This window comes from Scardinius erythrophthalmus (assembly GCF_964197995.2).
Source record: "Scardinius erythrophthalmus genome assembly, chromosome: 24".
In the NCBI taxonomy this organism is placed as follows: Eukaryota; Metazoa; Chordata; class Actinopteri; order Cypriniformes; family Leuciscidae; genus Scardinius; species Scardinius erythrophthalmus.
The window spans coordinates 8,968,814-8,982,424 of NC_138244.1; the positions used below are offsets into that span (position 1 = coordinate 8,968,814).

The window sequence follows — 13,611 nt, forward strand, 5'->3', positions numbered from 1 at the left end:
TCTCTCTCTCTCTCTCTCTCTCTCTCTCTCTCTCTCTCTCTCTCTCTCTCTCTCTCTCTCTCTCTCTCTCTCTCTCTCTCTCTCTCTCTCTCTCTCTCTCTCTCTCTCTCTCTCTCTCTCTCTCTCTCTCTCTCTCTCTCTCTCTCTCTCTCTCTCTCTCTCTCTCTCTCTCTCTCTCTCTCTCTCTCTCTCTCTCTCTCTCTCTTTTAGTTTTATTTATTTTTATACCGTGTATTCTCTGTGTAAATTTATGCACCGAATGTGACACCCGTACCGTTTCGGGTCAATACGATTACATGTACCGTTCCACCCCTCACACACACACGCACGCACGCACGCACGCACGCACGCACGCACACACGCACACACATTTAGAGCAGAGCTGCAGGTTCAGCCACAAACATTTATTTCTTATAGTCCTACAAAACACGCAACAGATCCAAAAACACAGATACACACACCCTAAAAAAATCTTCCCACTGAGGGACAAATTATGTGAAAATTATGAAAGGCGGCTTCAGGTACTTTTTGCACACAAAACAGAGCAAAATACACAGTTTGAAATGTGAGTAAAGCAATGGATAAGTGCAAAGATATGCCTTTCTTTCAATAATCCACAGAAGCTGTGATTTTGTTGTGCATCGGCTCAATAAAGCATCACACAGAAGCAAAAATTTCACTGTATCTGAACCGCCACACACTGATGTGTGGGATCCGGCACTCAGCAGGGCAGCTCATAACCCTGGGTACTTTGAGCTTGTGTGTGCGTATGTGAGAGAATCATGCCTCTATCATTACTCATCTTGTTCTGTTCCCAGTAGAACACGGAAAGCAACTTCTAGATGGCCAAATACCCACACACTTCTTTCAGAAGTGACGTCAATGAATAGATCCTGCACTATATAGTCAAGTGTCTCCTTCCTAAAATGACATTCATTTATCAAAATGCTTCCCTGCTGGGCTTCTGTTCCCCTGATGCTTCACTGCAGACGGCTCTCTCAGTTTCCTTTGCCGTCTCTGTCTCTCTCTCTCTCTCACTCCATGTCCTCGTGATCAATAACATGACCTCTGCTGCCATCATCTACTTGTCTCGCTGAAACTACAGAGGTGTCCCCTGGGATCACACGAGGACAGAAATGCTTTCCGAGACCAGCAGGACTCAGCGTGAGCGTCTGAAGTGCTAAATTGGGCAGGGTCTTGCCCGGTGTTCTGGAACTTCTCAGAAAAGAAAAATCACTGATCTCATTAATATCTCAGCTGTTTATCCTAGACAGCAGTGAGAACAAAGCAAGTAGAGACTTTTGCTAAACTGTCTCTTGAAAAGATCTCAACAATGTCACAACTGTGCCAGCTGTTGCCTGCAATCTAAAATCAGTAATTTCAATAATAATAAAATTCTCAATAAGCAAATTATGTGAGCTTTGATATTCATTTTTATGTTATAGCTCTATACTCCTAGCCTGGCTCCGCCCTCCTACGTACTTCCGCTCAATTTCATTTTCCTTCAGTACTACGTCTGGGACTGCAGCTGTATATTCTTTTTTTGGAGGACCAATCAGCGAACAGAGGGAGTGGCTGAGAACGATGACGTTGATGTAGTGCGTCAGTTTGAGTTGGAGTAATGGCAGCGGAGAAAGATGTGAGAAAAGCTATTCGGTCCATTGTTGCAAAACTGCCGAATATACAGAAGTTAAAGCCGGAGCAAGAACAATGTTTGCTAAGTTTTGTTGGTGGCCATGATGTTGTGGCCCTCCTCCACACGGGGTTCGGGAAAAGTTTGATTTTCCAGCTCACTCCGCTAGCACTAGAAGTGCCAGAATTCCATAACTACTAGAACTGCCACAAGCGGTCATTTTGATCGCTATTCAAAACTCTATATCTTTAATGATAAATCCCCAATTGAGAGATTAATGCATTCATTGTATTAGGATGTCTTTTAAAAACAAAACAACACCAAACTGTACATTTAAACAAGTTTAATTATAATTTATAAATAAATAATATTCGTAGATGCCCTGAACAAAATGACGGAGATGTTTTCATGTTTCCACTGTTCGATCGCGCCCGCGCCCGCCGACACACACACCATATTCCAGCATTGCAGCCTGTTCATTATAGCCATAATAAAATATAATAATAAAATAGTCAACCTAACATATAAAAATTCCACTGCTCTGTTTCTCAGTACTAGTAGGCTACAATTCGTACAATTTTATGCGTGTGAAGAGGATGATTTTTTCCGTCGATATTGGAACGCGAGTGAAGTTCAAAGCCTATATGATAAAGAATAGTTTAGCATCCAAATACATCGCAAATGTTGAAACATTTTGATTCTAATTAGAGAGTTACGTGAGCCCAACGCCGCTTACTTTCACTTTCGCGTATAAAGCATTTCATTTTGGCTTTAGTTATTTTTTCATTCTTGTTCTGTTCTGAATATCATTACATTTAAATGATTTGTTGTTGAATATGTTTAGTGTATTTTTTACCACATTTTATTGTTGCGTATATTGGTATAATAGGCCTAATACCGCGAAATTCAGTGCGGTCAATATGACCGTTTATGCCCGAAATAGGTAAATATGTTCATTTGTTTTGTTTTTTTGCCTTATGTGTAATTTACATAGGTAATTTATATGAAAAACATTTTAAATGAAAATACAGACACTTTTAGGAAAAGTCAGGTACCAGCAGGATTTTATTTATTTTTTCAACAAAGTTATTGCAGATATAAAATTCAAAACGGTCAAAATGACTGCCATGGCAGTTCTAGTGGTGAATGAGTTAGCTAAGGGGAACGATAGGGATGCAAAGCCGATAGTTGTTGTCGTCTCCCCTCTTGTTGCACTAATGGAGGACCAAGTGAAGGAGGCAGAAAAGTTGTTTCCGTATCGCGCAGTAGCCTGGTGATCACTGTACAGCATTTGCGGCAGATCCGAAACGACCGCAGCGGCGTATTGTTAATGATTAGACCCAGCTTCGACAGTTGACTGAATACATCACTGTCCTTATACATTTTGAATTTGTAAATGTTTCTGGCCGGTTTCGGCGCATGACATACGTCACGACCACACGTTAGCGATTGGCTATGGCAGATCCTGAGTGACTCTGGGCAGATCCAATAGTTTTGAACTTTAACAGAGAACCCGCCAACAAGGAAGTAAACGTTTCTCAATGGAGAGATTCCAGACTCTCTGTACAAATGAAATGTACAAGAGTCTGGTAGAACCAGGCTACTATACTCCTACTTTATGTCAACTAGTGTTTGCTGAACTGCTGAATGTACAGCGCCACGGCAAAACAAATTATATTTGATCTGAGTTATGAGTTTGCAGACTGATTTGAATGTGATGAGATAAACAGATCGGGGCACCACGGAAATAATAAACAAAAACACATGCAATCTTCAGAATGCAAACACAAACATACAGCATAGCCAGTGTAGTCCAATTCAGGAACAAATGACCCTTATGAACCAGTTCCTTCAATAAAATCCTTCAAAAACATTCACAAAGTTTAAGTTTGGTTTGAATCTACTGACAATTTGCTCCCTGAATTCTTCAGGGTGGTAACAGAATTAGTAATTAAATATAAAAATAAATTTAAATAAATATTAAATAAACATATAATGACTTGTAGTATCTAGATAGTATATCATACAATTTTAAAAGTTATTACTCCTCAAGTAATTGTATGATAAACATCCTTGCTAAAGTTACGTAACAGCTCCATTAAGGCCATGTGTCCACCAAAGCATTTTTGAAAACGTCGAGCTATGGCCGCTCGAGTGCGTTTTGGCAGCGCAGCATTTTTTTCTGTTGAAACGCTTTGCTTGTTATGATACGGAATATCCGCGAAAGTGTTACTAGTATCTAATTTCACACATATTTTGTTTCTGTGTTGATTCTATATTAAATTGTCGATACAATGTAACGTATTTTCTCTGGCTTTTGTTTTAAATTATTTTGTTCCGTTATTATGCTTGTTGTTGTCATCTGTTGATGTTGTACAAGTAGAATGTGGCGGTTGGTCAGTGTGGTATTTGTCCCGCCCCTCCTCCACTGTGATTGGACAGTTGTGTAAAAAGTGACAGTGATGAGCAATGCGTTTTACCCAAAGTAGAACATTCTTCAACTCTCGGCGACCTGTCAAAAACGGTTAGTGCTCAGCACTTCAGCGTAAAAAAAACGTTCAGCACCTCATGGCGTTTTAAAAACGCGGCGCTCCCATTGAAAACAATTGAAAAGATACGCCAGCCGCGTGAGAAAAACGCTTTGGTGGACACATGGCCTAAGCCTCCTGGGCTATAAAAGAGCAACCTGTAAACAATAAAGTTTTCTCTGATCTGCCTCAGTGTGGCGGATTGAGTCTGCAGTAGTGATGCGCGGGTCGGCTTTTTTTCCAACCCGCGGGTCCCGCTTTTATGAAATTATTTGGCCCGCCCCAGCCCGCCCCGCACCACTGTATCTATTTTTACAACCCGCCCCGCCCCGCACCCGCGACTATTAAATAGAAATACTAGGCATTGTAATGTAAATGAAAATAGCCTTTATTTCAGCCTGAAAGTGGCAATGTAAACTGACAATAACAGACGATTCTGAATATGAACCATAAATCAGGTAATAAGATAATGATTTAAACATTTTCAATATTTACAAAGCAGCGTTTGTATTCATCTAATTCATCATTCACCTTTTTTTCTTTTAATTATGTAAAATCCCGACCTCGATTTCTCCCGCACCTCATATTCCATCTTCACTTTTATTTCTCCGTCTTTGTTGTTGTGCGAGCTGCTTTGCGCGAGCTGTGTCACGTGACGCCAAAGGTTTGGGGAAATCACGCAAGTTGCATTGCTACGGCCTTATCAAAGAACCTAAAATATGATTACATTGATATTCCCAAATATTTAATATAGGCTAGACATTGCATGTAACATATATGGATTTTTATTTTATTTTGTTTTTAATGACCCGCCCCAACCCGCCCCGCAAATAAAGTGACAATTTCTTTACCCGCCCCAACCCGACCCGCGGGTTACCCGCGGGGCCCGCGGGTTATGAGACGACCCGTGCATCACTAGTCTGCAGGACTCCTGTCGCATGTTGTTAACTAGGATGAGGTCTAACGCTCTGGAGGCTGAGATCAGCTTCTAGCTTTTACAGCTCAAATCACAATGCATGTGCTGTCAAAGGTGTCACACAATTCACTAGGGCTGGGAGAAAAAAATCGGTTCACCTAGGTATCGCGATTTTTTTTGAATATATATTACAGAATCTATATTAATTCAAATTAAATTACTTTATTTTTGTCCTTGCTTGTAGATGAGGTTGACAGAACTTAGCCACTTTCGTTCCAACAGAGGATGAAATGTGTCATTATCTTTGAGTGTTGAGTGACGTAATATAAGTGGACACGTGAAAGCGATGTGAGACTGAAAGCACTGAAAAGCCCTCGCGCTACTCATATGCTGAGAGAGAGATAAGGCAATAGAGCTGCACGATTCAGCTTTAAAAGACTGTGATCTCAATTCAAACACCCAGGTGATCTTTCAATTCGTCTGTCTTTTAAACTTTGACAAAATCATATCGCAACATTCAAATCTGTGTTGGCGCTGCCGCTGACCTGGAGAGAGTAGTCATGAAACAGCTTCACAGTCTTTTCAACCTCATAGTATCATTATTTCTGTGATACAAGATGTTTAAAAGTTCAAATATGAACACTGATGTCTACGATAGCGATCAGAATAGAGTAAATCAGCTTTTGATATAAACTTGGCGCTTAACTCATTTATCGATTACATTGTTTCAAGTGACTGTTACATTTTTTATTTGTTATTGAATCATTTATTAAAGAGGATGTAGTACTGTATGATGCTTCTGAAATAATTGTTTTTGTAAATATGACTCATCTTAAACATCATGTACAGTCTGTATAAGTGTATGATTTATCTTTTCCTCATGGTCTAGTGTTAAAAAAAACAAAATTCACAATAAATTGCAATATCGAATCGCAATAGTTGTAGAATCACAATTCTAAAAAAAAAAAAAAATCACAATACATATCATATCGGCCCCCAAGTATCGTGATAGTATCGAAACGGGAGATACGCGTTTCATCCCAGCCCTACAATTCACACAACACTCTACCTCTTTTCACTCTCGTTTTATAATTTATCAATCACAGTTATTCTCTATTACACCTATAATACGATTTTAATACTACTTCTGTGTGTATAAGTGTGTTTGTGAGCACATTCTAGCATGTTTGTGTGTGAGAGAGAAAAGAGACAGGGAAGGATAAAGATGGAAGCAAAAAGAGAGATGGAGAGAAAGCTGGATAACATTTAACTTTGATCTACAGAAGAAGTTAAAGTGAACATCATTACTCTCTTTGGCCTGATGTGCAAGTATATAATTCATAAACTCACAGACCAGAGATCTGAAAGATTCACTGCTTTTAGCTCACTGCCCTCAGAGCCAATTCCTCTGGACATGACACATATGGAGAAACTGTGCCTTTATTAGACCTAAAGATGGCGAGGTCGCTTTTACTGGCAGCCTGCTAGCACAGCAAACCAAGAAGGAGTTATTGGACTACAAAAGGAAGGTTCACACATAGAAACGTCAGTGAAGTGAGGCATACATGTTACCACAGTGCTTTACTGCTGTAATTATTGCATCCTGTAAAAATAATGTAAACTTTTAAAAGGGTCATATTCCACACTTTTGAACCAGTTTTTGTTAGTCAACTTTTCTGGTTCTTTCATGGCCATTTTCCACACTCTCTCTAATCTTCGGACCTAAACAGGATGTTAAAGGAAAAAAAAAGTGTTTTTCATATGTTAAATCTTTAATTTAGACTATCGAATGCAGCTTATTTTGGTCAAGAGCTGCCTACTTGTACATGAAGAGAACATTTCAGTAATTTAAAGGGTCAAACACAATTACTTTTGCTTATGTGTCATTTTGGGTGGGTTTATATGAAATAGATGAAACCACATAGAGAAAATGAGAAAATAAATAAATCATCTTGAGAAAAGGTCATCTTGAGAAAATAAATAAATAAATAAATTTCAAATAATGGCTATCATATCCCTCTCATCCCATGAACGGTTGTACAGACAACAATGAGAGAAAAACATAAAGAGCAGAAATGAATGTAGACTTTTGTCCGAAAGTAACAAGTACAAGTTTTTAACAGACAAAGAAAAATTGTAAAATACAGTGTCAATCGTGGTTGTGTTTGCTCAGTACTACTTGCATCAAACAAAAGATTTGATGCTTCCAACCTGACAAACTTAGTTTTTTTCCCCAGAAAATTATATTACATCAGCAACGTACCTTTTAAACACCCCAACTATCAGAAGCTGCATGAAGCCAGTCATCATGCAATATGCATCAGAGAATAAAAGTGACAGAAAAATAAGGAAAATAAAGAGATTAAATTTTTTTCCCCCAAAAGCCTTAACTGGCTTTAGCTACACCAGCAATTGAATTTTCAATTCTCCAAATAGTTGCACCACTTCCAAATTAATCATTATGATCACAACTTGCAATAATTGTGTTAATTAGATCATTGTTTATGTCTGAATTAAATAATCTAAATGCATGATTTGTATTATCTTAGAACTGTACAATTTGGACATATGGACACAATCACGTCTAGGGCTGTGCAAAAATATCGCTACAGCTAACTATTGCAATTTTTTTTCCACAATAGTGTATCGATGTTCCAACCTCTAGAATCTACTTCAGCTGTGCAAAGAACATAATGGAGTCGGTGGTGCATTTCATTTGTAAGGATTTGCGGCCGTATAGTGTTGTTGAAAACCCCGGCTTAAGGCATATGGTGAACACTATGGATGCGCGCTGTGATCCCCACTCGGACTCGAAGATGAGTTAAAATATCAAATACCAAAAAATTGTTTACAGCATAGTAGGGCATAAGTGTAACGCTGCAGGTTGAAGCAGGGAAGGATACAGGATCTACTTGCAGCAGCTTTTATTTAAACAAACTCTAACAATCATAAACTGGATCACAAGAAACAAGAACAGAACAACTGAACAGAACAACCAAACATAACGCAACAACGACAGACAAGGAACAGACTGAAACACAGGGCTTAAATACACAGAACAGATCAGGGAAACGAGACACAGCTGGGACAAATTAACCCATAATGACTGATCAACAAGAAAAACTACAAAGGACTACAAAACATGGCACAGAACAGGAAATAACATAAGTCCACACAAGACAGAAATCATGACAATAAGTCACCTTTATTTATACAGTCTAGCGCTTTTTTACAAAACAGAGACACAAAACAGCAGCTCTGGAGAAAACAGTGATTTCATCGATCAGCTCAGTTCAGTTCTCATATAATGGTGTCAATGCAGGCAGAGCAATAATATTGTTAAATATAAAGCATAGGCTACTGACTACACAATATGCACTTCATACATTTCAGTGTGTTCACTGTTCAGTGACACTGTGCAATGCAAATAGCTTTGCTAATAAATTGGAGTGGAAGTTATTATTATTTTACTGAGTTATCAGTATAATGTGATGCACATACCAGAATACCTCAGGTGGTACACAGCAAGTTGTATTTTCACCTCTATTATTTAAAAAAAAAATTAAAGTAGGCTATTGCAATATATCGCAATATATTGTGATGTATCGTGACACATCTATCGTGACCCCCTACGCCAATATCCAGCCCGTCACCTCTGATAGCAGATTACTCTAAAATGGCAAATGTAGAAACATGCACTTTTTTGTAAAGCTGCTTTGAAAAGACATGATAAAAATAAATGAGAATTTTGCACCCTCAAGCATTCTTTTATTATTATAAGAATAATTATTTTTCTACCACCTGCTTAAAATTGATTTTCAGGGGCGCAGTGCTCATTTCCAGTCTCATGTTTAGAAAGTCATGAGATATTTTTATTGAATTAGGCCACTGATGTAACCAGCAATACCAAACAGAACTCCAAATCTCATCTGAAAAACATGTGACAGCTATTGATCACGTTACTCACTGCCATCAATGGTACAGTTGCATAATTGGTTTACATAATACCACAAATCAATAAAAATCAATTTTTCATAATTGCAATCGCAGTAAGTGGTAATGAATGGATTCATGTTGGATGCAGGGACGTGTGGGGAAAAAAACTATTCTGGGAAATCATCTTAACAGCCTTTGCTGCCCCACTTGGCTCCAAAGTAAGCGATGGAGCCACTGACATTGAGCTCCTGATGTTCTACAGCTAAATTCAATTCAGAGAAGACAGAACACCTTACGAATACAGAACTGAAGCAGAAATGGCCTTCGATCAATAGGAATCTTATCAAGCATCCTTTTCAAATCCCATTTTTTGGGAGAATGAATGGAGTCAAGGCCCAGGTGAGGGACAGAGAAGGATATTGGCAGTTTATCCGTGGTTTCTGTTCTTTGGATTCTGATTCAGACTAAACCTGGGCCTGCCTGTATAACTCACTCTTCCTCTTCTTTTTCTGAATCAGTTTCTGGTTCAAACATATATGACTAAAATAAACCAATATCTGTGTCTGTATTTGTGAAATAACTGTAGCGAGCACATCCACAAATTTTAATACCACGATGATGCCCTTTGATTGACATTGAATGATGATGTTTAATAAGGATTATGTTTAATTAACCGAGAAGTGTGTGTGTTTGTGTGTGTGTGACAAATCCAGAAAGACTGCAGCAGCAAATTCAAGAGGATCCATATAGTTGAATCATAAGTTTTAAACCTCCCAGAGGGCTGAAGAATATGTTCAACTAAATTAGTATACGCTGCATATTTCCTCAGGTCGATGATGCATAGGATATGAATCTGCTGGCAGTGTTTCATAGGTTTTTCCCCTTAAAAATGAAACACTCTTTTACACACATTCAGATCTAAGAGTTGCTTTACAGTGGCTGACAGGGATGATGGAGCAGTATTTCTGTCCTACCTCCGCAGTCACGAAGGATAACATTAATCTAACTGCGATGAGAGACCTTTTTCAACCATGGAGGTTTTCTTTGATAATATAAATTTTTTTTGAATAAAATGAAGGAAGAAGGAAGAAGGAAGGGCAGAAATAGAGAGGGAGTGGAGTGCAATGAAAGCACATAAGTGTGTGATATCTAGTAGAGGTCTTCATGGAGGACCCGAGACCCTTGGAACCTATTTTAAATGGTCAGCCGGGTCCGGGTCGGGTCCCAATCTATTAGCCTACTTCGGGTCCCGGGTAACATTGTGTGTAATACCCGAGTCGATCGGAGAAAACCCGGCCGTAATCATAAGATAAGATATACTTTATTGTCCCCGAAGGGAAATTTGTTTTGGACTCTGTCCATTCCGCAGTTTTTACAAAGACAACACAAAATACAAAATACAAAGAATAAACGTCTCTCAACACATGTTCTCATATACATTAATATACATATACCTGTCTGATAACCGACTGCTCATAAAAAACTCACAATGAAGTGATTCAACTGTGGAAAGACGTCAGTAAATCAGCTTGTAAACAATGTCATGTAACGTCACATTTACCTCAGAAAAAACATATTCAGTGACCATAAACTCGTTAGTCAGCTAGAAAAATTAACTATTTAGTATTAACTAATTAGCTAGAAAAGAGGGGCATTTTGCTAAATATATGAACCATATTACATATTCATTATAATGTTTGATGTTCTTCAATTTTTAATGCATGTTTGAATAAATCTGGCAGGTTTTTATGACAGCCACCATTTAAATGTTTATATTTCATATAACTTTATTATTCTAAAAATAAATAAAAGTGTAATTTAAGTGTTTGTATACAAATCAGTTAATTTGTAACTTCAATATTATAGTAGGCTAATGAAGCCTAGTAGGCTATAACTGACTCCCATAGTTTACAGCATTAGTTAAGAGATTTGTTTTCCTTGAAAAAATTTGCCATGTATTGTACCTGATGTCCAAAATAATCAATATTGAATCGAATCGAATCGGAATCGAATCGAATAGCAAGCTTGTGAATCGAAATCGAATCGAATTGTGAAATTTGTGTCAATACTCAGCCCTACAAATAAGTAATGCTAACGTCAGCGGCCAATGCTGAACGAGCAATCGTTATTATACTTCAAAAGGGTTTGCCCTTTTGAAGTATAATAACGATTGCTCGTTCAGTCAAAGTTATCATATTATATGAGTTGACTCAAAATACAAAAGTGCACAACTGAAAAGTCGCATTTGTCATCCGACACCGAGACACCAAGTGGACTTTTGAAGCTGGAATAATGAGTGGATTAAGCATGCTCTTTCAATCGAAATAACATGGATGGAATTTTCTTGGGAAGGATTATTGAAATGCATCACATTCAGGCACAAGGGAGAAGGCTACAAACATTAGGTACTGTAAGACAAAAAAATGTATAATCGCAACTTGATTATTGACTTGTTAATAGCAATTTGCTATGGAATATGATCAGGCCCAGTCGGGTCTGTGTCTTCCTGTATGATGGTGCACTTTAAAAATGAAATGTGGACAATCTTAAAAATGACTGTAACAAAGGTGGCAGTAATTTATCTCCCCTGCTGAGTGACTTTTTTCTTGGGGCCAGATTTTCACATATTTGTAGTCATCTAATGTCACCGTATGCTATATCCACCGATGCTTTACCTCTCTCATGCCTTTTCTCTGATTTCTCTTCCACAGTGGGAATGTGCGATATGCTACAATAAACCACTATAAATGCAAAATTGTGATTGAATTGAGTGAATGACCTCAGGAATTAATACATAACACATGGTTTAAGACTGCATTATATCTAACAATTAGAATATTGGAGAATACTTCCAAAACAAACCTGAAGTTTGATACAAAGAAATGAATTGGAGTCAGTAATTAAACTATACTAATTCATGCTGTAGGCTATGTTTTTGATTCACTATGAAGAACCGTTTGATAAGAGTTCATAACAGATAATGTTCAAATGTGTCGTCCACATATGCACTGCATATTTTTGCTCGACATACAACAACTCAAAAATGAAAAGCTAAACATGTCACACATCTTTGGAAAGCTGAGACTCTTGTGATTCGAATCAGTGAATCAGTCTTCACTGTGGGCACAGAATATTTTCATTCACTACAAAGAACAGTTTCATAATAGTTAAGGTATTCGTTCAGGAATCGAACCAGATTGCTCACATTGTACCTTTTTGATTCCCTAAAAATAATGCGTTGGAATCATGCTCAATGTAAGAAATTTACTTTCCCTTGATTTGGGACCTAGAAATAAAATACAATCTGTTTATTCTACGTCAGGTGAAACAAAAAAAGAAGATATTTTGAAGAATGTTCAGCTGTTTTTGCCCATACAATGGACACCACTATATGGACAAAAAAAAAAACCTTGATCATTTACAGGTTTAAATTAGATCTTCAATGTGGTTTCAAGCTTTTGGACCACACTGCATGATGTTATAGACCAAATTAATAATTTAAAAACACAGTGCTAAAGCCCAAATGCTTGCTTATATAATATTCCTCAGTCAAGGCCAACAGATCAGTTCAACAGAAGTCGTATTAGCAGACTCGCAATATCAAAAAACCTTTTGCACAGCCACAGTAACACGCCATTTATTTCTCTCTCTCTCTCATTCTCTTTCACACACGCAGAATCTAAACCTTACTTTTCTTTTCAACAGTCCATACCCTTTTTCTGTTTCTGCAGTCATGTTGTTTCTATTCTGTTTCCCTGAAAGACACACGCACACACACTCGCTCCAGTCTATTTCCCCACAGACTGTGAGTCAACACGTACGCCGCACATTCGCTCCTTCTCCACCAGTCTATTTTCTTCTCTTTCCTCCACCTCTCTTTCTCTACCCAAATCTCACTCGTCTTCGTGTTGAAGAAATCAAATCATCAGGTGTGCCGTGTGACAACAGCAAAATTCTCATTTGATAATGACTTTCCTGGGAGTAAAAAAAGAAAAGAAGATTTGAGGCTATCAGAAAAAGTCACGGTGGCTTTAACCCTCACCTGACCACAGATCAGATGACTGGTGTTGGCGATCGTTACCGAGATGAAATTCCATTTCACCTAATCATCACTGTCATTTTACGCAATCAGTACAGCAGCGGGGATTGATTGGTTATCCATTACAGAGACACCCCAAGATCCTCAATGTCATTGTGCGCACAATGTGAACGCACGTCAGTTTGAGAACAAATGGATGGGAATTTCATATGGGCTAAAATTGGATGCAAATCAGTCAACAATGAAAATCCATGACTGGAGAGTTAATTTACGTCAACGAAAACATGTTTGAATTATTCAGACTATAACATTTTATAGCTCCAAGAGAGAAAACATTCTTATACCTCAAGGGCAACCAGGCAGTCCAAGGTCACAAGAAACACCTCACAATCAAAAGGCAAATGACTGTCTGAAGCCAAAAAGAGAGAGGCAGACAGAATGATACAGTCACAAAGTCAGACTGCTGCCGAGAGGAAAGGGGTCATTACCTGGGAAACGGAGACAGAACTAATGACACGGAGAAAGGCATTCCAAGTTTGGAGCACACACACACACACAC

At 38.2% G+C, this 13,611-nt stretch overlaps 1 protein-coding gene across 3 annotated transcripts in view; it reads right to left on the reverse strand.

Annotated features, from left to right (window-relative positions):
• Positions 1–13,611, reverse strand: part of furinb (furin (paired basic amino acid cleaving enzyme) b) — an 85,932-nt gene that overhangs the window by 39,011 nt on the left and 33,310 nt on the right. The gene's annotated exons all lie outside the window — the stretch shown is intronic.